This window comes from Tupaia chinensis, unplaced genomic scaffold, assembly GCF_000334495.1.
Source record: "Tupaia chinensis unplaced genomic scaffold, TupChi_1.0 Scaffold000182_1, whole genome shotgun sequence".
Lineage (NCBI taxonomy): Eukaryota > Metazoa > Chordata > Mammalia > Scandentia > Tupaiidae > Tupaia > Tupaia belangeri.
In genome coordinates this window covers 2,668,253-2,690,443 of record NW_006159657.1, presented here as the reverse complement: position 1 = coordinate 2,690,443, position 22,191 = coordinate 2,668,253, and the positions used below count along the sequence as shown (strand labels likewise).

Sequence of the window (22,191 nt, the reverse complement as noted above, 5' to 3'; positions counted from 1 at the left end):
AAAAAAAAAAAAAAAAAAAAAAAAAAAGATGTACCTGGATTGAGGTCAGCAGGTGCCATAGTGGTTAGGGTCTGGGCTCCTACATGGATGACCACAGTTCTAGTCCCTGACCCTACAGCTTGAAATATCATGCTGGGTGTGTGTGTGCGTGCCCAAACTCCCAGGAGGAGAATGAAGGAGAAGAGATTGTGGTGTGGCCATCCCCTCTGGGGACTGATTTCTCATGTTCTCTCTCACTCTGGTGAGCGCATGTGCCCTAAGGCAAAAACTTTTTGAGAGAGATTTTTGCTATCGGGTATGTGCACTTGCCAGAGAGACAGAGAGAGACAGAAAGTGAGAAATCACCTTCTGGTGGGGGATGGCCACACCGCAATCCCTTCTGCTCCATTCTCCTCCTGGGATTTTGGGCACGCACGCACATGTGCCTTAGTGTGAGTTTAAGCCATCAGGTTCGGGACTCAAACTGCAGTCGACTACGTGGGAGTCCAGTGTAACCAGTAAGCTATCTGCTGGTCCCAAAATTCTTAAAAAAAATATAAAATAAGAAAGATGTAAGTGGATTTTATTTCTGTCGATTTATGACTGGATATTTCTTCTAAATGTACTTATCACGTGTTGATTTTACTTCATTGTCAAATGCCTTTAGCACTAACTTGACAGAGGAAGAATCAAAAACACACAGACCTTCCGTATCCCGTATCTGAAATGCTCGGGACCAGAGTGTTTCCAATTTCAGATTTCTTTGAATTTTAGAATGTTTGTATATACATATGGGGATGGGACCCAAATCTAAACATGAGATTCGTTTGTGTTTCACACGCACCTGTACACACAGCTGTGGTGTAAGGGCACAGTGTTTGAACTGCACAGCCTGTCACAAGAGAGCGCCTGTGGAATTTTCCTATGGTGGCAGAAAGTCCACACCCAGAAAGTTTCAGATTTTGGATGTTCATATTAGGGACACTCAGTCGTATCCTGAAGGTGAGCCCTTTCTGGCACAGCCTCACTGGCCAGCTCCGAAGAAGTAAGGCTAATTCTAGAGGGGCCAGCAGGTGGCATGGTGGTTCAGGCACTGGATTCCCAAATGGCTGACTGTGGTTTGAGTCCTGGACCTGATGGCTTAAAAACCAGAATAAATAGATAAATAAATAAATGCATTTTTTAAAAAGGTGTAAAAAGAGTGATTCTGGAAGCACTGGAAGATACGATGCAAAGTGCATGCGTTTTGGTAAATGCAGGCGTTTTCCAGTGGGCACTTTCCCTTAGTCCCACCCGTAGAAATAGAAGTCCAGTGCTCTCTCGCGGCCTTGCTTCCGAGAGGACAAAGAAAAGAAGGAGCAATGGCCGTGCCAAAAAGGGCCGTGGCCATGTGCAGCCTATTCGCTGCACGAACTGCGTCCGAGGCGTGCCCAAGGACAAGGCTATTAAATTTGTGACCGGATGGGACCAGCAGTTAGTGTAATGGCTATGTCGCTGGACTCCCACGTACTCGGCCCCAGTTCGCGTCCTGGACCCGGTGGTTTAAACTCACACTGGGTGCATGTGGCGTACCTGCCCAAGATCCTGAGAGGAGAATGGAGGAGAAGGGATTGTGGTGTGGCCATCCCCCTGGGGGTTGATTTCTCACTTTCTGTCTCTCTGTCTCTGTCTTTCTGGCAAGCGCAAGCGCCCCATAGCGAAAAAAACTCTCCAAAAAAGAAGTTTGTCATCTGAAACATAGTAGAGGCTGCAGCCGTCAGGGCCATCTCAGAGCAAGTGTCTTCGGCGCCTGTGTGCTCCCCAAGCTTATGTGGAGCTGCGTTCTGTGTGGGTTGCGCCATTCATAGCAGGGGAGTCAGGAACCAATCTTGAGAAGCTTGCAAGAACCGAACACCCCCACCCTGACTGAGACCTGCGGGTGTTGCCCCTTGCCCTCCACCAAAGCCCAAGTCTGTAAAGACTGAAGAACTGTCTGTCCTCTGGGAAAAAATAAAACGTCAATTATACATTAAAAAAAGAAGAAGAAAAAGAAATAGAAGTACTGTGAGCCACATACGCCATTTTAATCTTCTTGTAGTGTTTTAAAGAAAAAAAAAAATTACTTTATTCATGATAGAGCCTGAGAGAGAGACATGGAGGGAGAGAGAGCGCCCTCCACAGGGTCTGGTCATGCTGCGAACCCCTTCCTCCAGTCCTCCAGACCCCGGGCCCTCACGCGCACGCCTGGCATGTTTTCGGGCTGAAGGGGCTGGGACCCGAACGGTGGTTACCTGTAGAAGTGGCTTCTCCTGAGCAGCACATTACCGCTGCCCCTCAGCACTGGCTCTCTCATAGCTTTATTAAGACGGAAAGAGGGGCCGGCAGGTGGTGTGGTGGTTAAGATGCTGGACTCCCATGTGGCTGACTGTGGTTGGAGTCTAGGCCTCAGAGGCTTGAAAGTCACGCCAGGCACGTGTGCGTGCCCAAACTCCTGAGAGGAGAATGGAGAAGGGATTGCAGTGTGACCATCCCCCCTGGGGGGTGATTTCTCACTTTCTCTCTCTCTCTGGAGAGTGCACACACCTAATAGCAGACATCTCTCTTAAAAAAGTAATAATAATAATAATAAAAGGGAATGAGAGGAGCCAGCAGGTGGTGTGGTGGTTAAGGCACTAGCCTCCCATATGGCCAACTGCAGTTCGAATCCTGGACCGGATGGCTTGCTTTATTTCCTTCTTATTCTCTGTCTCTCTCTGGTGAGTGCATATGCCCTATAGCAAATTTTTAAAAATAATAAATAAAAATAAATAATTCTTGTTCTATTTTTAGAGAGACTTCTGTTATAGGGCATGTGTGCTCACTGGAGAGGCAGAGAGAGACAGAGAGACAGAAAGTGAGAAATCAACCCCCAGGGGGATGGCCACACCACAATCACTTCTCCTCCATTCTCCTCTTGGAATTTTGGGCATGCACGCACACGTGCCCGGCATGAGTTTAAGTCACTGGGTCTGGGACTCGAACCGCAGTTGGCCATGTGAGAGTCCAGTGATGTATATATTTAGCCATTTACTGGTCCCTAAATAAATAATTCTTAAAAAGAAAAATAGGTAATGAGAAGGAGCTACTGGGTGGCTTGAACTCCCACACGGCAGACTGCGGTTAGTGCCCTCGACCAGGTGGCTTGCTCTCTCACTTTGCCTCTCTCTGTCTCTCTTTGGTAAGTGCGGGAACCCTAGAGCAAATTAAAGAATAATTATCAATAAAGTGAGATCATTGAGAAATAAATATTGGGTTGTCGGGAAAGTCATGATGTATTTTTTTCTACACAAACATGACTTAGGACTTTCCCGATGACCCAATAATTCTTTTTTAAAAAGCAATGAGGAACCAGCAGTTAGCGTAAAGGCTATGTCGCTGGACTCCCACATAGTCGACCGCGGTTTGAGTCCCAGACCTGGCGGCTTAAACTCATGCTGGGGGCGCGTGTGTGCGTACCCAAGATCCCAAGAGGAGAACGGAGAAGGGATTGCAGCGTGACCATCCTCCCGTCTGAGAACTGCTGGTGCTTCCTGGGTCAGATCAGGACGTGCACACACCGTACTGTAGTTTGAACTCATTCGACTACATTCAAACTACACGTGTTCTTTATAAACCGCTGGTACCGAGAGAGACGCAGGAGGAAAAACGCGCCCGAAACTCGGAGGCTATCCCAAGTAGCTTTCTCGATCAGCTGCGTACAGTTAGCAGCAGGAAAGAGTAACGCTCATGTCTAAGTCGGTCTGGGACAGAGCCCTTCCCTGTGTTAGCGTTTCCGGAGGGACCCCATCCATGACGCCGGCAGCAACTGCAGCGGCATTCGGGTGCGTCACTTCTTGGTTCATTCTGACCTTCCGTAAGCCTCGTGTCTCTTAGTTTCCTTTCAAGCCGAGAACATCTGTGGGTGAAAAGGTTTCTCAGTTTTGCCATCCTTTCTTTCCTCACAGAAAACAGCGTCCTTACTCCTTTCCTTCTGTGAAGGAAGCCACCACTGATCTGAGAGATCTCTTCCCTTCTGTGCTGCTGTGGGATGGTCCTGCTGAGCGAGGGGAAGGGATCCGGTACCAGGGTTGAGAGTCAAGTTACTAAGTTCGTTTATCAATGTTTCTGAGCAGATGGAAGGAGAGGTCAGGAGAGGACCGGCCTCCGTCGCCAAATCTGGAATTGGGAGCTGCTGCGGCACATGAGCTCTGCCTCGGGGAGATCCCGGGAAGACCGCACCTGAAGGCCCTGGGAATTTTCTTCAGTGGACATCAGTGAAGACCCCAGGGTCAAGGTTGGGTTAAGCTTCTCCGATGGGTCCATCACCTGTCTGATCAGCCCTCTGAGCTCTCACTGGATCTTGGGGTCTCAGTGGAAGACGATGCTGGACTCACGTAGCTTCAAAGTAACCTGGGAGGAACTCCATTTATTTTTTGCTTTAATTTGATCAGCAAGGGAGAGAGAGGGAGAGAGAGAGAAAGTGAGAAAGCAAGCTGCCTGGTCTGGGATTTGAACCATGGTCAGTCATGTGGGAGTCCAGTGCCCTTAACCATCACAGCACCTACTGGCCCCAGATTTTGTTATTTTTGCTTTGCTATTTATCTATCCACCCCTCCATCCCTCCATCCCTCTATCTAATCGTCCATCTATCCCTCCATCTCTCTAACCATCAATTCATTCCTTCATTTCTCTAGCCATCCATTCATCCCTCTGTCTAACCATCCACCCACTTACCCATCCTTATATTTAATATCCATGTAGCCACCACTCTATCCACCTTATTTTCTGATGCATTTCAAAGTAAGTTGCTGATATTAATACTCATTTCATTAAACATTTTGTCATACCTTTTCTTTTTTATTTATTTAATTTTATTTATTTATTCATTCATTTATTTTGATTTGACCAAAGAGAGACAGAGACACAGAGAAAGAGAGAGGGAAAGGGAGAAAGCAAGCCATCAGGTCTGGGACTCGAACCGTGTTCAGCCACATGGGAGTGTCCAGTACCTTAACCACCACGCTACCTGGTCCCCCCCTCATACATTTTCATAACTAGAACTGAATATCCAGAATAATTTTTAAAAATAATTAATTCATTAAATTTGACTATAGAGAGACAGACAGACAGAGAGAGAAGGTGAGAAAGTGAGCCAGGACTCAAACCATGCTTGGCGATGTGGGAACCACCATGCCATCTGCCAACCCCCCCAAAATAATGTTTTTCAATGCAAACTAAATGAAACTGAAACGCACAGGTTACAAAAGAAGCTAGCTACGCGTATCTGCAACGAGGCCCTGGGACACGAGGACGCCTGTGGTTCCCGTGGGAACTTCGTCACTAGTACCACGGGATTGCTTCGTTAGGAATTGAAGTTCAATGCTGAATTTCAGTTGCAGGTTAGTGAAAACGAAGATGCGCCTTTTTGTTTTCATATCCAAATTCATGACGCTAAATTTGAGAACCCTTACGCAGTTCTTATTTCATAAAACCCAAACAACTCTCCCTGCCACCGTGTGAAGGCAACACCGCCACTGAGGAAGACAGCGCTTGCTCCCGGCTTTATCCCGTTTACGCCGCGCCAGCTGGCATGGCTGCTCTGTGAGCACTCCCACCTATGCTGAGTGGCCAGCGCCGTGGCTAGCAGGGGCGGAGCCGGGCTGGTAGGACCGCGGGCGGCAGGCTTGCCCGTGTTCTGTGCCGCCGGTGGGCAGACGCTGGGCTGAGTCCTTTGCTGGATAGTTGTGCTCACTCCTCGCTGTGGTTTCATGAGGCTGGGGGTGAACCCTGGTCCCAACTGCAGAAAGCAGAAACAGGCCTGGATGACGTGAGGGAAACGGGATGCAGGTGAGAGCGGGAAGGAGCCCGGCTCCAGCACTGCATGGCTGCAGAGTGAGAATCCGCTCGTACCTAGAGCCCCTCAGCTGCCCCATTCCCCTGCTGGCCACACTGACCCTAGAAGGTGGGCATTCCTACCACCTGCATGGAGCCCCCCTTCCCTGCCCCTTTGTGACAATAGAGCCCGTTCGTCCAGTACGGACTGGACATTCATTTATTTTGATTTGACCAAAGAGAGACAGACAGAGAGAGAGAGAAAGAGAGAGGGAAAGTGAGAAAGCAAGCCATCAGGTCTGGGACTCGAACCGTGTTCAGCCACATGGGAGTGTCCAGTACCTTAACCACCACGCTACCTGGTCCCCCCCTCATACATTTTCATAACTAGAACTGAATATCCAGAATAATTTTTAAAAATAATTAATTCATTAAATTTGACTATAGAGAGACAGACAGACAGAGAGAGAAGGTGAGAAAGTGAGCCAGGACTCAAACCATGCTTGGCGATGTGGGAACCACCATGCCATCTGCCAACCCCCCCAAAATAATGTTTTTCAATGCAAACTAAATGAAACTGAAACGCACAGGTTACAAAAGAAGCTAGCTACGCGTATCTGCAACGAGGCCCTGGGACACGAGGACGCCTGTGGTTCCCGTGGGAACTTCGTCACTAGTACCACGGGATTGCTTCGTTAGGAATTGAAGTTCAATGCTGAATTTCAGTTGCAGGTTAGTGAAAACGAAGATGCGCCTTTTTGTTTTCATATCCAAATTCATGACGCTAAATTTGAGAACCCTTACGCAGTTCTTATTTCATAAAACCCAAACAACTCTCCCTGCCACCGTGTGAAGGCAACACCGCCACTGAGGAAGACAGCGCTTGCTCCCGGCTTTATCCCGTTTACGCCGCGCCAGCTGGCATGGCTGCTCTGTGAGCACTCCCACCTATGCTGAGTGGCCAGCGCCGTGGCTAGCAGGGGCGGAGCCGGGCTGGTAGGACCGCGGGCGGCAGGCTTGCCCGTGTTCTGTGCCGCCGGTGGGCAGACGCTGGGCTGAGTCCTTTGCTGGATAGTTGTGCTCACTCCTCGCTGTGGTTTCATGAGGCTGGGGGTGAACCCTGGTCCCAACTGCAGAAAGCAGAAACAGGCCTGGATGACGTGAGGGAAACGGGATGCAGGTGAGAGCGGGAAGGAGCCCGGCTCCAGCACTGCATGGCTGCAGAGTGAGAATCCGCTCGTACCTAGAGCCCCTCAGCTGCCCCATTCCCCTGCTGGCCACACTGACCCTAGAAGGTGGGCATTCCTACCACCTGCATGGAGCCCCCCTTCCCTGCCCCTTTGTGACAATAGAGCCCGTTCGTCCAGTACGGACTGGACACCTGTACCTGACCACCCCAACCTGGCTCTGAGAAGACAGAGAAATGCAAGGCTTCAGCTTTCCCAGTGGGAAGCCGGCCTTTCCCCAGCAAGACTCAGTAGGACGGTCACTTCTCCACGCCTGGGCAGCACCAAACATGGCCCAGGGCCCAGGGCTCAGTGCGGAGGGCTGCTCTCCTTATCCCCTTTCGCAGATGTGCAGACTGAGGCTCGGGGAGGAAAATCCCCCTCCCACGATGAGCCCAAGGCCTGCCCCTCCAAGCCCTCCTCCGGCTTCTCCCATAAATGCCCAGTGTCTACGCTGCCCGGAATCTGAGTCTGGCTCTCGTGTGGCCTTGCTGGGTGTGGAACGTGGTTGTCCAGAATACGACCTTGGAGGGATCTGAGGAGGCTGGAAACATGGATCAGAAATGTGCTCTGAGGTCGGCCTCCGCGGCGTGGTTGGTGGTGTGCCGGGCTGCAGCGCTGGAAGCCACGTGGCGGCTGCTGTCTGGCTCCCTGAGCAGAGGGCCTGGGGACGCACTGAGCACAAGTTTGCACGTGTCCATGGTCTGGGCTGGAGGAAGGGGACCGGCGTGACCCTGTGGAGGGTGCTTCTCTCTCTCTCTCATGTGCACGTGTGTTCTGTCATGAATAAAGAAAAGAAATGCCCTTTGTTTCCCACAGATGAAAACTTGCAGTACCTACAGGGCCCCTGGTAGGTACTGATGACAAAGGGGTCCTTCTAGGACGAGGACACTGGTCTGGAGGAGATGGGGTGGAAGAAGATGCTGCAGTTTGGGTTTGTGTTTTTGAGAGAGAGAGAGAGAGAGAGCGAGAGCGAGAAGGGAATGGGGCCGTGGAGTGCTGGGCCTCGTTTCCTCCTTGAATTTGAAGTGGGTGCTTTAGGGTGTCTGTGGTCAGACAGAAACTGCCCTGTGTGTGAACCAGCGTCTTGTAACCTGAGAGGGGACACAGGTGCCTTGGAAGGACACAGAAGGTTTCTAGTCCCCATGGCCACTCACAGGTGTCCTCGGTCACAGCTGGGGTGGTGATGAGGGACTGGAGGAGGCGTGAGCCTGCCTCAGGGCCGCTGTGGCTGGAGGGTTTGTGCAGAGTCACCCCTGTGCTGACTGGTGTGTGCACACGTCACAGTGCACGCACGCCTGCGTTCATTTTTATATTCTGCATGGCAGTTCTGTGTTGAGGTGCCGTGTGAGTGTGCTTCTGCGCATGTGCATCCATGTGTCCACGTGTCTCTTCGCAGGTGAGTTTCTATCTGGGATTCCATAAGTCCCTCTGCGTGTGCCTGTGTTTTACACATGCCACTAATTGCAAACACTTACATGGCACTTCCGGTGTCCGGACTTCCCCTGGGTCGACTTGGTTCATCATCACACCAGCCCTTTGGCGTGGGTGCTCATCATCATGTCGGTTTGCAGTTGAGGTAATAGAAGCACAGAGAGGTTGAGTGACCTGCCTGAAGTTGCAGAGCAGGAATTTGCACCCAGCTTGGCTTGCTGTCAGGCTGCAGCAGGTCCTGGCTCAGGTAGCCTGGGCTGCCCTGGGTTGAGTGGTTGGGTCCACCCCTGGGCACACATCCACCTGTGTGGCATCCCCCCAGTATGATGTGTGCACAGAGCAGGGGTGTTTCCTGGCCTGTGTGCACGCTCAGTTGTATCCGGGTGCAGTGTGCATGTGTGTGAACAGATGCACTCACATGTGCAGGAGGAGCTCCTGCCCCAGGGCTGGCAGCAGGGGCTGCTAGTGGGGCCGTTGATGTAGGGCCAGCAGGTTCTGCAGTCCTGTCCAGGAGGGCAGCAGCCATATGGCCACACCTCACCGCATCCCCCAGGCCTCAGACCAGCCTTTGTTTCCTTCATTAAAGGGAGGGGGGAGGGGGCTAGAGGTGCCCGCTGTGGGAATTCCGAGGAATTCTAGGTATTTGGCCTTTCAGGGGTGGAGGAGGTGCGGGGCTGAGAGCCTGGCAGTGTGGTGGTGTTGGGGGGGGGGCTGCACTCTGTTCTTGCTGCAGCCTAGCCCTGTTTGCAGAAGCGAAAGCAGGGCTCTGGTGGTGTCTGCCTTGGGCCTGGAGTCCGGCCAGCTGCTGCCTGTCTTGTGCAGCCTCCTTCGGGCCAGGCCACGGGACCCACGTGCCCGGGTACCCAGGCCAGAGAAGCCACAAGGGCTGCTGGCACTGAGCAGCACTGGGGGCCATGAGTCAGGCGCAGCTGTTGGTTCCGAGCTGAGTGTGCAGGAGCCTCCCTGCTGGCCAGCCGCTTATTCTCTGGAGGTGGGGCTTCCTGCAGGGAGGAAGAGGAAGAAGGCAGCCCTCCGTGTCCCTTTCCGTCCCTGTCATCCTGGGCCTCTCCTTGGTCAAGAAAACCCTCATCTCAGTCCATAGGGAGGGGCCAGCTGGTTGCAGCCCTATTCCCCTCTGCTCTTGCAGCTAATTGATAGGGATACTGCCCCCCTCCAGATGTGTCCCCGCCCTAACCCCCAGCTCCTGGAAATGCGACCATATTTGAAAATAGGATCTTTGCAGACGTTAATAAAGTTGGAGATCTCGAGGTGGGTCATCCTGGATTTAGGGCGGGCGCTAAACCCAGTGACAGGTGTCCCTTAGGAGAACAGCGTGGCGCTGGACGGTGGTGCACTGTGCTCTGTGAGGCTGACCGCACTGTTTGCATAGAGACCTCGCTGGGTCCCACCTGGGCACACGCGTGCCTGTGTCCTGGGGCTGGCTGAGGCTGGGAGTGGATCGCGCTGTCGAGACCGTTGGGGTTGCTGTCTGACTTTCTTTCTAAATCTTTCCTGCTCACAGAAATAAAATCAGGGCCAGCAGGTGGCATGGTGGTTAAAGACACTGGATTCCCACATGGCCGACCACAGTTCAAGTCCTGGACCTGGCAGCTTGCTTTCTCACTTTCGCTTTCTTTCTCTCTCTGTCTCTGTCTGGTCAAATTAAAAATAATAATAACAACAAATGGAATTAAATAAATGAATAATAATTTTTTTGGAGAGGTTTTTGCCATAGGGCACATGCGCTTGCTAGACAGACAGAGAGAGACAGAGAGACAGAAAGCAGGAAATCACCCCCCAGGGGGGATGGCCACGCTGCAATCCCTTCTCCATTCTCCTCTTGGGATCTTGGGCACGCACGCATGCACACGCGCCCGGCATGTTTAAGCCTCTGGGTCTGAGATTCGAACCACGGTCGACTACATGGGAGTCCAGTGATATAGCCATTACGCTAACTGCTGGTCCCAATAAATGAATAATTATTGAACAAAACAAAACAACAAGGGTTCGGCAGGTAGCGTAGTGGTTAGGGGCACTGGACTCCCACATGGCTGACAATGGTTCGAGTCCCAGACCTGGCGGCTTGCTTTCTCACTTTCCCTCTGTCTTTCTCTGGTCAAATTTAAAAAATAATAATAATAAAGTTGAATAAAAAATAATTCTTTAAAAAACAACAACAAAATCATCCCAAAACCCTTTAAGAGAGAGAGAGAGAAATTGAAGCGATAGACAAGGAAGGAGAGGAGAAGTGTGAAGGAGGAGGTAGAGATGGGAGCGAGACAGCTGCCGGTGGCAACCGCTGGCCCAGAAGGATGGTCCCTGGGCTCTGCCCGCCCTTCCATGTCGAGCACTGGCCTCCAGAAGCTCTCTGAAGCTCTCAGCGGAGAGTGACTTGTTGAGCACCCACTGGCAGCCTCTTCTCTAGTGCTTCCCACTGGGGCCTGTTACTTGTTTAGCAGAGGTTCTGTGCTCACCAGAGAGAAAGACAGAGACAGTGAGAGGACAAGTGAGAGATTACCCCCCGGAGGGGTGGCCGCGCTGCACTCCCGTCTCCATTCTCTCTTGGGATTTGGGGTGCACATGCACATACACCTGGTGTGAGTTTCAAGCCACAAGGTCCAGGACTCGAACCATGGTCAGCCACTTGGGAGTCCAGTGATGTAACCACTACACCATCTGCTGGCCCCTTGGATGTTTTCTGCAACCCAGAGTTCGAATCCCTATCCCACCACATGCTGTGGGCAGTGATGCTAACCCTGCCAAGCCCCAGTTTACACAAATGCACAGCACGGACAGTGCTATAAGGGACCGAGCCAGGCCCGGAGAGGAAGGACGGCTGTTCCCGCGGCCGCGGCTCCTCCCGGCGTCCCTGCCATCAAAGGCAGGGGCGGATTCGAATGCGGTGGGAAGGTGCACACCGTAAACAGACATGTGGGAACGCACGGCCATCTCAAACCGTGACAGACTCGGCTCGGGGGGACAGCAGCGCTGGCTTGGTACGGTGCCTGGCCCAGCGGAGTGGATGGAGTCCACGGTGGCACCCCACTGGCCCCCGGCAGTGGAGGCAGCCCCCACTCTCTCACCAGCACCCATCCATCCTACACCTGCTTCTTGGGTGGGTTCTCTGTGCCTGGCACTGCGGGCACCAAGCCCATCAAGTGCCAGGGCTGCTCTCAGGGGCGCTCAGTCTTGGAAGGCAGGAAACGGAGGGTAGAGATGGCACGGGGCAGGGAGGTGGGACGAGAAGAAGGAGGGACTTACCCCAGGGACTGGGGCAGGGGCCAGGGCAGGGGCCAGGGCAGGAGGTGGGCTTCCTGAGGCCAGAGTACGAGGACAAGTGATGGGGCAAAGGGAGGGAGGATGGCAGGCAGAGACCAGCATTGCACAGGCCCGGGGCAGGCGAGCGGGGGCCAGCAGGGACCCGAGTGTCTGTCAGGAGCAGCCAGAGCACAGGGCGTGGGTCGTGGTGAACAGCATGGCCTCCGGCACAGGTCAGGTCCTGAGAGGGGCCAGACCTACCCTCGGGGCCTCGAGGCATTGTTGACAGGTCTGAAGCCTGTTCAAGGCAGCACCCCGATCGGGGCCGAGGCCAAGGCCAGCTTCTGCACCTCTTCCCAAGTTGTCTCATTCTGGACAAGCGGCCAATTGTGCCATCCAGAGGGGCTGCGGCGGGGCAGGAAAGTGAGGGGCCCAGGACTCCTGAACACAGAGGTTCGGACACCCCAAAAGGGGCCAGTCTACTTCATACGTGGCCCCTCGTCCCCTCCCGTCGGTCCCAGCACTTGGTAGGGAGGTGCACGACCTCGCTGGGAGAGGCTCAGCGTCTGCAGGAGCTGGAACAGGCCCAGCAAGACCGCCTCACACTCCCGTCCAACATCTGCTGGTGGGTCTAACACTTGCACCCTGGGCCTGTGACGTGCCGGGATGTCTGCAAAGCTGAGATTTATTGGGCACTTGCCACGCTGGGCTCTGGCGGAGGAGCAGCTCACACACCCTCGATCACATTCCTTCTGCACTTCACCTGTGAGCCGTGCACCCTGGAGTTCCAGGTGGGAGCTGGAGGCAAAGCAGAGGCAGGATTCGAAACCGAGCTCTGCGTGCCTCAAAGCCTAGGGTGCTCGCCACCGAGCCTCGCAGGAGCTCGTTAGGCCCTCGCATCCCAGCTGCAGCCAGCACTGGGCGCTTTCCTGAAGGCAGGTATGTGGCCAGAGCAGAAAGGAAGGGCCAGCCGCTCTAGTAGCCCACGGGTGCCCCTTCTGGCCTCTGAGCAGCCGGGGCACTGGTGGGCCCAGCAGGGGTGCAGAGCACAGCCTCCTCACCTCCAGGCAGGACTGACCCAGACCATGCAGGCTCTGGAGCAGCCCTGGGATCAGGCCAAGGCCAGTCTCCTGCCCGGACAGTCCTAGCTGAGCTCCTCCTCAGCCATCCCACTGCCCGACTGCCGTCCTCCCACCAACTTCACCTTCTGGAAAACCTTGGGCTGTAGCTCTCCATCTCGGCGCGGCTTCCACAGGGGCTCACCGCGGATGAGGTCAGGTCTGACTCCCTGGGCTGAATCTTCCCACAGGTCCTCTGCGCCCTCCAGAAAGCGCCTTTCTTCTTTGACTCAGTCTCCAGAGCAACGGCCTCATCGGACCCTGGTGGGTCCCCTCGCTGGGCCCCTGCCCCTGTGGTAGCCCCCATGTGCCAGGAACGGTCAAGAGCCTTTCTTACCTTTCGCTTTTTTTCCCCCCAAAGAATTATTTACTTAATTTTATTTATTCATTCCTTTATTTTAATTTGACCAGAAAGAGACAGAGACACACATAGAGAGAGAGGGAAAATGAGGAAACAAGCCACCAGATTCGGGACTTGAACTGTGGTTGGCCATATGGGAGTGTCCAGAGGCTTAACCATCACGCCACCTGCTGGCCCCCCCTTACCTTTCCCTTTCTTGGCTGCTTTCTTTCTTTTTAAAAATAATTATTTAATATAATTTACTTATTATTTTTATTTACTAGAGGATATGCCCTCACCAGAGAGAGACAGAGAAAGAGAGAGAAAGCAAGGAAGTAAGCCACCAGGTCAGGGATTCGAACCACAGTCAGCTATGTGGGAGTCCAGCACCTCAACCACCATGCCACCTGCCGCCCCTTGCTGGCTATATTCTGTAGCAGTGCCAGCTCCAGATGCCTCCTTCTGTAATGCGAGCATCTGGCGGGTGTCGATTTGGCCTGAGAAAACCCGACTCCCAGGACTCCGAGCTGGAGGAGAAAGGTGAGATGGCCCAGGCGTTGTTTTCATGCGAACATGGAAACGGGGGAGGCTCCGAGGCTCCAGGTTCTCTACCCCAGCCCCGCCTCAGGACTGGTTAGGGCTGGGAGGAGTGATGGGCGTCGGGCAGGCTCACCTGCTGGAGAAGGAGCCAGGTCTTACTCGGGCTATTGATTCGTCACAGGAGAATGCGATGTATTCGCTCTCCTTTCCTTAAAGAGCAGCTGCCTGTGTTCTGAAGGGCGGTGTTTGCCGTGAGCCACTGAGAATCAACAGCCTTGGTGGTGGGAAAGGCCCGGTGTGTTCGTCAGACCAACAGAAGGCTGCGAGTAACAGAACCCCACAGAAACCGGCTCACGCCAAGGCAGAATGTACTCTTTCATGGCACTGAAGAGTCGGAAGTGAAAGAGCCTCAGGTATGACTGGACCCAGGGCCTCAGGCGTGTTGTCAGGGCTCAGCCTCCACCTCCCTGCTTTTCTCTGAGTTGGCTTCATCACCAGGTGGGCTCTCTCCCAGCCTCACAGGCAGCCCGCATTCCAGAGCTCCAGGAAGACTCTTGGGGTTAAGTCTCCTTGGCTCGGCTTGGGTCACGTGCTCATCCCTGAAGCCATCACTGACGAGGGACATGCTCTGGGGTTGTGGCCAGCCTGGGCCACCTGCAAGCCTGGGGTGGGTCAGGAAGGAGGACACTTGATGGAGCTGGAAAGAAGAGGCTAGCGGGGAGTCTCTGGAGAGGCAGGCTTCTGGGAGGCAAAGGCCTCTAACCAGGGCTCAGATCCAAACCTGTCATTTCTATTGTTTTGTCTTTGGAGAGATTTTTGCTTTAGGGCGTGCGAGCTTGTTGGAGAGACAGAGAGACTGAGAAAAAGCGAGAAATCACCCTAGGGTGGATGACCACACCTCAATCCTTTCTCCTCCAGACTCCTCTTGGGATTTTGGGCATGCACACACACGTGCCTAGCGTGAATTTCAAGCTGTCAGGTCCAGAAATAGAACTGTGGTCAACCATGAGTCCAGTCCCTTAACCACCATGCCACCTGCTGCCCCCCAAATCTGTAATCTCATCCCACTCAGAGACATTGGTAATGAAATCTTTCTCACAAGTATTGGGAACTACTTCTTACCATTATGGGGCCACATCCTAGTTCTGGTGTTTTCCTCATAGGCCAGTTTCTGAGACTCCTGAGGAAGTAGCTCAGGGTTCGGAATCAACGCCCAGATTCAAATCCAGGCTCTGCCCCTCACTAGCTGAGTGTCCTGGAGCAGGTCACTCAACCTCTCCGTGCCTCCATGTCCTCTTCTGAAAAACGGGGCTCATGACCTTTCCTGCTTCATAGGACCATGGTGAGGATGAAGTGAAACTCCAGGAGGGGAGGAGGCTCCCCGTGTCCCGAGGCCGGGGCTTGAATCGAGCTGGTCGTCTCCCAGTTCTGGGCTCTCACTAGTGCCAGCACTGGCGCAGACAGGTCTTGTTGGCTGTTTGTTGAATGAATGAGTGAGCGGCTAAGAGGGAAGGCTTCTCTCTGCTCTCATCTCTGTCACTGCATTCCTCAGGGCACATGACATGGGAGGATGCAGCGTTTCCTGGGAGCTTGTCTGGACCGTAGTTCCCCCAGAAGCCGACCCTGAGGCAAGGATCTGGGTACAAATAGTTTACCTGGGAGGTGACCCCTGGAGACGTGGTCACCACATCTGAGAGAGCTCCGGCTGTTGCTGCATTCTACCCTCCAGAGCTCTCTCTTTTAAATTTTTTTTAAAGTTTATTTTATTTCTTTCTTTCATGAACAGGACAGAGAAACAGAGAGACACACAGAGAAAGAGCCTCTGATTGGTCTTGACGCCACGATCTACTCAAGTTCAGCCAGCCCTGGGTCCTGGTCACTCTGTGGCTGGTGTGTTTAGGGAGGTCTCCGGGCCTGAACCTGGAACCTTTCCATGTACGTCAGCCTCACGAAGCATCACATTTTACCACTGCACCACGCCCAGCTCCTTTAAAAACCATTTTTCTTTTTTTAAAAAAATTATTTATTTAAGTTTATTTTATTTATTCATTCATTTATATTTTTAATTTGATCAGAGAGAGAGAGAGAAAGTGAGAAAGCAAGCTGCCAGGTCTAGGACTTGAACCGTGGTCAGCCATGTGGGAGTGTCCACCACACCACCTGCTGGCCCCCTAAAAACCATTTTTCAAAGTAGATATGTTTTTTCCATGAGAGAGGCGCAGAGAAGCACGCCCCAAAGGGTCTTCAGACCCTGTCCACCCCTGCCTGAACCTCAGTCGGCCGGGATCACGGGTAAGTGCTCCTGCCCTATGTGAACAGGGAGGCCGCGGGAGAAAACCTGGGCCTTCCCACGTGGCCTCTGCGGCCTAGGACTGTGCTGCCACACTGACATGCCCTCCAACTCTCGCATGGTCCTCTTTTGGCCAACTCCAGCCTGAAACTGCACAGGGAGGGAGTTCTGAGACACTGCAGGGACACTGAGTTCTCAGCTTAGATGACTTGGCACAGCAGGGTCATCCCTCTGCCAGGCCTTCCAGTCCAGAGCTGGGCAGCTGGGGTTCCTCGTTCCTCCCTGTGGGGCCTCTCATCCTCCTGCAGACTCCGCTTCCTTCCCTGCTGGTCTCAGGCAACACGCCAGGAGGGGCGCGGTGGGAACCAAGCCTCTTAAAGGCTTCGGCTCAGCATTTACAGTGCCACTTCTGCTGCGTCCTAGCAGTCAAATCAAGTCACAAGATTTTGGGGCCGAGGAAGTAATTGCATCTCTTGATGGGAAGGGTTGCAAACTACTGTGGCCATAGTTCTCAACCTACCACACTTCCCTTCTTTAAGCCACTCATTGGCCAACTGTTAGAAATTTGTCATGATAGGGACCAGCAGTTAGTGAAATGGCTGTCGCTGAACTCCCATGTAGTCTACTGTGGTTCGAGTCCTGGACCCGGTGGCTTAAACTCACAGTGGGCACATGTATGTGCATGCCCAAGATCCTGAGAAGAGAATGGAGGAGAAAGGATTGCGGTGTGGCCATCCTCCCTGGGAGGTGATTTCTCGCTTTCTGTCTCTCTATCTCTCTGTCTTTTTGGTGAGCGCACGCACCCTATAGCAAAAACCTCTCAAAAAAAAAAATTTGTCATGATAAGTATATAAACATGCAATGATGGTGATTATTACTAGAGCCCCCTTAAGATGTGCAGTGCACAACCTTGTAACCGTCCTGACTTAGCTATTCTCACATGCTCCACTGTGTTTGGAAGTCTGTTATCTTTGAGTGCCCAGCATCTAGCACCTCTGTTGAGGACAGTAACTACCCATTTCCACTTCTGTGCTAGTGGGGCTGACCCTCTCCAACTCCAGGGTGAGCACGTACGTGGTCAGGAACTTTCTTTCATTTCTTTCATATGTATATATATAGCATGCACACATACCTGGCATGTTTTTCAAGCCACCGGGTTCAGAACTAGAACTGCGCAGTCAGCCGTGTGGGATCAAATGATCTTAACCACCATGCCACCAGCTGGCCCCAGAGTTCTATCACTGTAACCATAGTGACTGGTCCAAGGATGGGCACATGACTCCAACTGGACCAATGAGATTCAGCCACGGGATTTTCGCTGGAGCTACTGGGAAATAAATGCTCTCTTTCTATCCAGATCGCGTAACTCGTTGGGATGAGCCTGAAGCAGGGGCCATCTTTGCAGCCGTAAGGAAAGGGCATGCCTCCGGATGACACAGTCACAGAGGGGAGCAGAGTCAAGAGATGGAGAGGAAGAGATTCTTGATGCTGACGTTTGTGCCCCTGGATCCAGCTGCACCTGAGGGCCTACCATGGACTTCCCAATTATGTGAGCCAATACATTCCTTTTGCTGTACATTTCTGCTCCTTGCAACTTAAAGATATATTAACGATACAGTACCATGCCGCCATTGGGGTCATGATGAGAAGTAAGTGAACTAAAGAGAGATGCAATTTCTACTTCATAGAAGCCCACTGAAGGGCAGCTCTCGGAAGTTTCTTTTCCCTTGGGGGACATAGTTCCCGTTTAAAATCCACTAAGCATATTAAACGTTTTAGAACAGACACGGATGGGTTCAGCTAGTCGTAGGACAGTAAACACACAGAACCTAGATTTTACACTACCATCTCCCCCGCCTGAATGCCTCGCGACACCCCATATTCCGAATTTAAATTCTGAGAAGGCAGCAGAAAGGCGATGGCTTTAAATAACCGTGTGAAACGGCAAAAAACGATCTCGAGAGACTCCTTTTTTGTTTGCTCAGCGAGAGGAAAGAAGGGGGCGTGCAGGGGGTTGGAGACCCCGTGCAGACAGCCTCCCGCATCTGCACAGTATTAGAAAGGCACTCCGAGCCTGCGGTCCAGAAGTGGCCTCCTCCCAGGATGGCCGCCTCCTCCGGGGCGCTCCAGACGCCAGGGTTTGTTTTTCCTGGGCCTGAGCTCAGATGTCAGGCAGGCAGAGGGTCCTGGGATTTCTCCCTACCCAGGGAGGTGGGGAGGCGGGGAGGCCACAGGCGACTTCGGGTCTGCGTGTTTGGAAAAGCACGGAGCTGATTGTTTATCTGGGTCTCTCACAGCCGTGGGGCTCTGCAGATGTTTCCAGCTGGGGCCCCAGAACCAGGCATGGCTGCTCGCTGCATTGTAGGGCCTCCTCTGGTCTGTCCCCACCCAGGCTGTGAGGGGTCTCAAGGCGCCCCTCTGACCACACCCCTCCCCCCAGCTCACAGCTCCCCGTGACCCTCCCCACTGGCCCCCTGCTGGTTCGATCTTGGGCAGTCCAAGACCTGGAGCGGGTCCCAGACATGTTCTGTTTTCTTTTGTATTGTTTAATCTGAGCTGGCGATTAAAACTTGGAGGATGTCACAGGAAACTCTAGATTTGGGTTTTTCTTAAAAAAAAAAAAAAAAAAAATTCTGGAAGGCCTTGCCAGTACTCGGGCTGGCCTCCCGCCCGGCTACAGCTGGTTGTCAGTGAGCGGCCTTGGTCTCTGTCTTCCTGACTCCCAGAGGCGGCTCTGGGCCCAGGCTCTGCGGGTGCACGTACAGTGGTCCTCCCTATCGGTCAGCTCACTTTCCATGGCATCAGCACCTCCGCTCAACCGTGGTCTGAAAGTATGAAATGGAAAATTCCAAAAAAAAAATTCCTAAGTTTTCAATAGTGCGCCATTCTGAGTAGCGTGATTCAAGTTTCATGCCTGGGGCGTGAATCATCCCCTCGGCTCAGCGTCTGGACACCGTGTCCCTGGCCCCCCATTGGTTCCCTGTAGCTGTCCCGGCTATCAGATTGATGGTGTCACCGTGCCGTGTTCAGGTGACGCTCATTGTACTTAACGTTGCTTAACGTCGACCTTGGAGTCGAGGCGTGCTGTATGCCCGGGGGTTCTGCCTCGTGGCTAGCTGTCGTCAGCCTCTTCCTGTAAGTTAAATGCCCTTGCGGGCTCGCGTGGAAGGCGGACGTGTGGTACCCGGAGGCTCAGTCTTTTTCGCGTCTCCAGGCAGCACTGGGGGTCTTGGAACGTGTACCCCGTGGGAAAGAACCACCTTGGTAGTTTATGAGGGAGGGGATCCCGGGACACCTCGGGCAGAGAAGGGAAGGGGCCAACGCCCAGCACAGGGCACTGTGTGGACACTTGGGGCTCATCCCACAGGGTCGTCTGGGCTGTGAGGAGTGCACCCCAGGGCCGCGCTGCCTGAGGGGCGAGGGCTGGGTGTTTCCCTCCGCTCCTGCTGCCAGCGCGGAGGGCCGCATCTGGGCATTAACGGATTCCCTGACACTCACGGCCAGTTTACTCTGCTTGGGGGCCAGAGGGAAACCCCAGGTAGGGAGCGAGGCTGGTGGCAGGTACTAGGATGGCGGAGGGGATGCGGGCAGGCAGGATAGACACTGCTGTACCATTTATGTGGGGCCCTGCCCTCCAGTTTGCCACAATCCCCACCACTCCCTGCTGTGTCCCCCTGGTAGGAGACTCAGGGTGAGGTTTTACATGATCAGACTTCTGCTCCGATTTTCTCTCAGAACAGAGATGTCCCCTTTTGCCCATGTCACCTTCAGAAATGGGAAAGTGGAATGAAGCCGAGAACACCCGCGGTCGTAACTGCGCCTGCTCACTTCTGCTCTGGTTACTGGTCTGGCCAGATGGGCTGAGATGGGAGCCCTCCCCTGCCGAGGGTGAGGGGCACTGGCCCTTCACGTGACATTCAGGGCCCTGGGGCACTGGCCTTCAGCTCATAATACCACATGGACATCATTGCTCAGAGCCCAGCGGGGGCCCAGCTCCCAACCTGCACCTGGCGCAGCCCCCCTCTGGTGAACAAAGGTGAGGGGACAGAAAGAAACCGTGTCATTAGCAGCCTGTGTCCTGGCCAGTACAGGCTGGCTGAGCCGATGTGCCTTCCAAAGGGGGCGAAGTTGGGCATAAACGGAGAGAAGGTAGGGAGTGCAGCAGGGGTAAAGAATGAATAAATGGGGCCAGCAGGTGGCGTGATGGTGGTGAAGGCACTGGACTTCCACATGGCTGACCACAGTTCAAGTCCCGGACCCAGTGGCTTGAAAATCATGCTGGGTGTGTGTGCATGCCCCAAATCCTAGGAGAATGGAGAAGGGATTGCGGCATGGCCATCCTCCCTGGGGGGTGATTTCTTACTTTCCCTCCCCCCCTCTGATTGTACATGCCTTATGGCAAGAACATTAAATAAAAAAAAGAGAGAGATGATCTTGCCACTAGCTCAGTTACATCAGATGCCCAAAGAGTGAAGCCGCTGCTTCTAGACCCTGGCAAGGTCACGGAGGCTTGCGGTCCTGAGTGGCCTCCCTGGAAGGCATTTTCCTAGCTGTGCTGAGGGCCGGGGTCATTATTCGTGGTCGAGCCAGGGGGTCTGAGTGAGGTGCCATGTTGTTTGCCTTTGTGATGGCTGTGCGGTGCGATGGCCAGGCTGGGTGATGGTGAGGCGGGGTGATGGCCGTGCGGGGCGATGGCGGGGCGGGGCGATGGCCGGGCTGGGTGATTGCTGTGCGGTGTGATGTTTTTCAATACTGGAGGGTGGCCTGAGACATTGTGATAGAATAAGAAACACAGATTTGGGCTTCATCCAGTTTTTGACAGTCTCTTACAATCTCCTGAGTGGCAGGCTGACAGGAACCCCCTTCGTTATTGGTAATAGCCCCTTCCAACCATACCTGAGCTGATGCTTCTGGGGCACCCTGGGCGGCTGGGGCTGGGCTTGGCTGTCAGAGAAGCCGGCTGTGTGGTTAGAGGTTGGGAGCTTTCAGTCCCATGCCTGGACCTCTGGGGAGGGGACAGGGGCTGGAGGTTCGGTCGGTCCCCCGTGGTCAATGATTAGCCAATCACACCTCTGTAAAGGAGCCTCTGTAGACACCCCAACATCCAGACTGGGGAGCACATGGGGTGCTGGGAGCGGGTCGCACCCAGAAAGGGCCTGAAAGCTCCACCCTTCCCTGGCCCTGTGTGTCCACCTGGCTGTTCCCAGAGACGTAACCTTTTTATTTGTTTGTTTGGTTTTCCTTAGTCTTTTTTTTTTTTTTTTTTATTGCTAGAGGGCACATGTGATTCCCAGGAAGAGAGACTGAGAGAAAGCACCCCTCAATGGGGCATGGCCACACCATAGTCGTTTTTCTCCGTTTTCCATCCAGTCATGACTTGGGGCATGCGTGCACACGTGCCCAGTGTGCTTTTCAAGGTGCCCATCGGGCTGGGATTCAAGCCACGGGATCCAGCTTCCCATGCCCAGGGCTTCCCGCCGCTCTGTGGGGCCAGCGGGTCACATCCCTGACAATGAGTTGGCAATAGTAAACCGTTTTCTCGAGTTGTGTGAGCTGCTCTAGAAAATGAACAAACCTTGGGGCTAGCAGGTGGTGTGGTGGTCAAGGTGCTGAACTCCCACACGGCTGATTCTGGTTCGAATCCTGACCTGGTGGCTTGCTTTTGCACTTTCCCTCTCTTTCTCTCTGTCGCTCTCTGGTAAGCACATGCGCCCTATAGAAAATGTAAGTGATAATAAATAAAATAAACAGATCATTTAAAAAAGAAAAAAATCTGAAAGAGTGCCGAGGGAACCCCTGAATTTCTAGCCAGGTGGTGGGCGATCCAGGCAGCCCAACACTAGACAGTGGAGTCTCCTGTGGGTCAGGGGTGGGACCGCGCCCTCAGCCTGTGGGTCTGCTGTTCACTCGGACCGTCAGAACGAAGACCTGGTTGGGGGGATCTGCCTGCCGATCTCTCTCAGGGAAGAAATAAATAACCAAGCACACCTCCTTTCAAAACACAGCGTTCAGTGGGTAGACACACCCCAGAGTAACTCCCGTTGACTCTGATCATTTGACAGAATGACTCACAGAACTCAGGAAGGTGTGTGACTATTATAGTGATTATAAAAGATCCTTTTTTTTTTTTTTTTAAGGTTTTTGCCATAGGCCCCATCCACTCGCCTGCGGCAAAGC

At 53.4% G+C, this 22,191-nt stretch overlaps 2 pseudogenes; one reads left to right on the top strand and one right to left on the bottom strand.

Annotated features, from left to right (window-relative positions):
* The window catches only part of LOC102500391 (developmental pluripotency-associated protein 3-like), a 22,334-nt pseudogene extending 17,907 nt beyond the window's left edge, over positions 1-4,427 (bottom strand).
* Positions 4,428-19,971: 15,544 nt separating this feature from the next.
* Positions 19,972-22,191, top strand: part of LOC102499987 (GTP-binding nuclear protein Ran-like) — an 11,953-nt pseudogene continuing 9,733 nt past the window's right edge.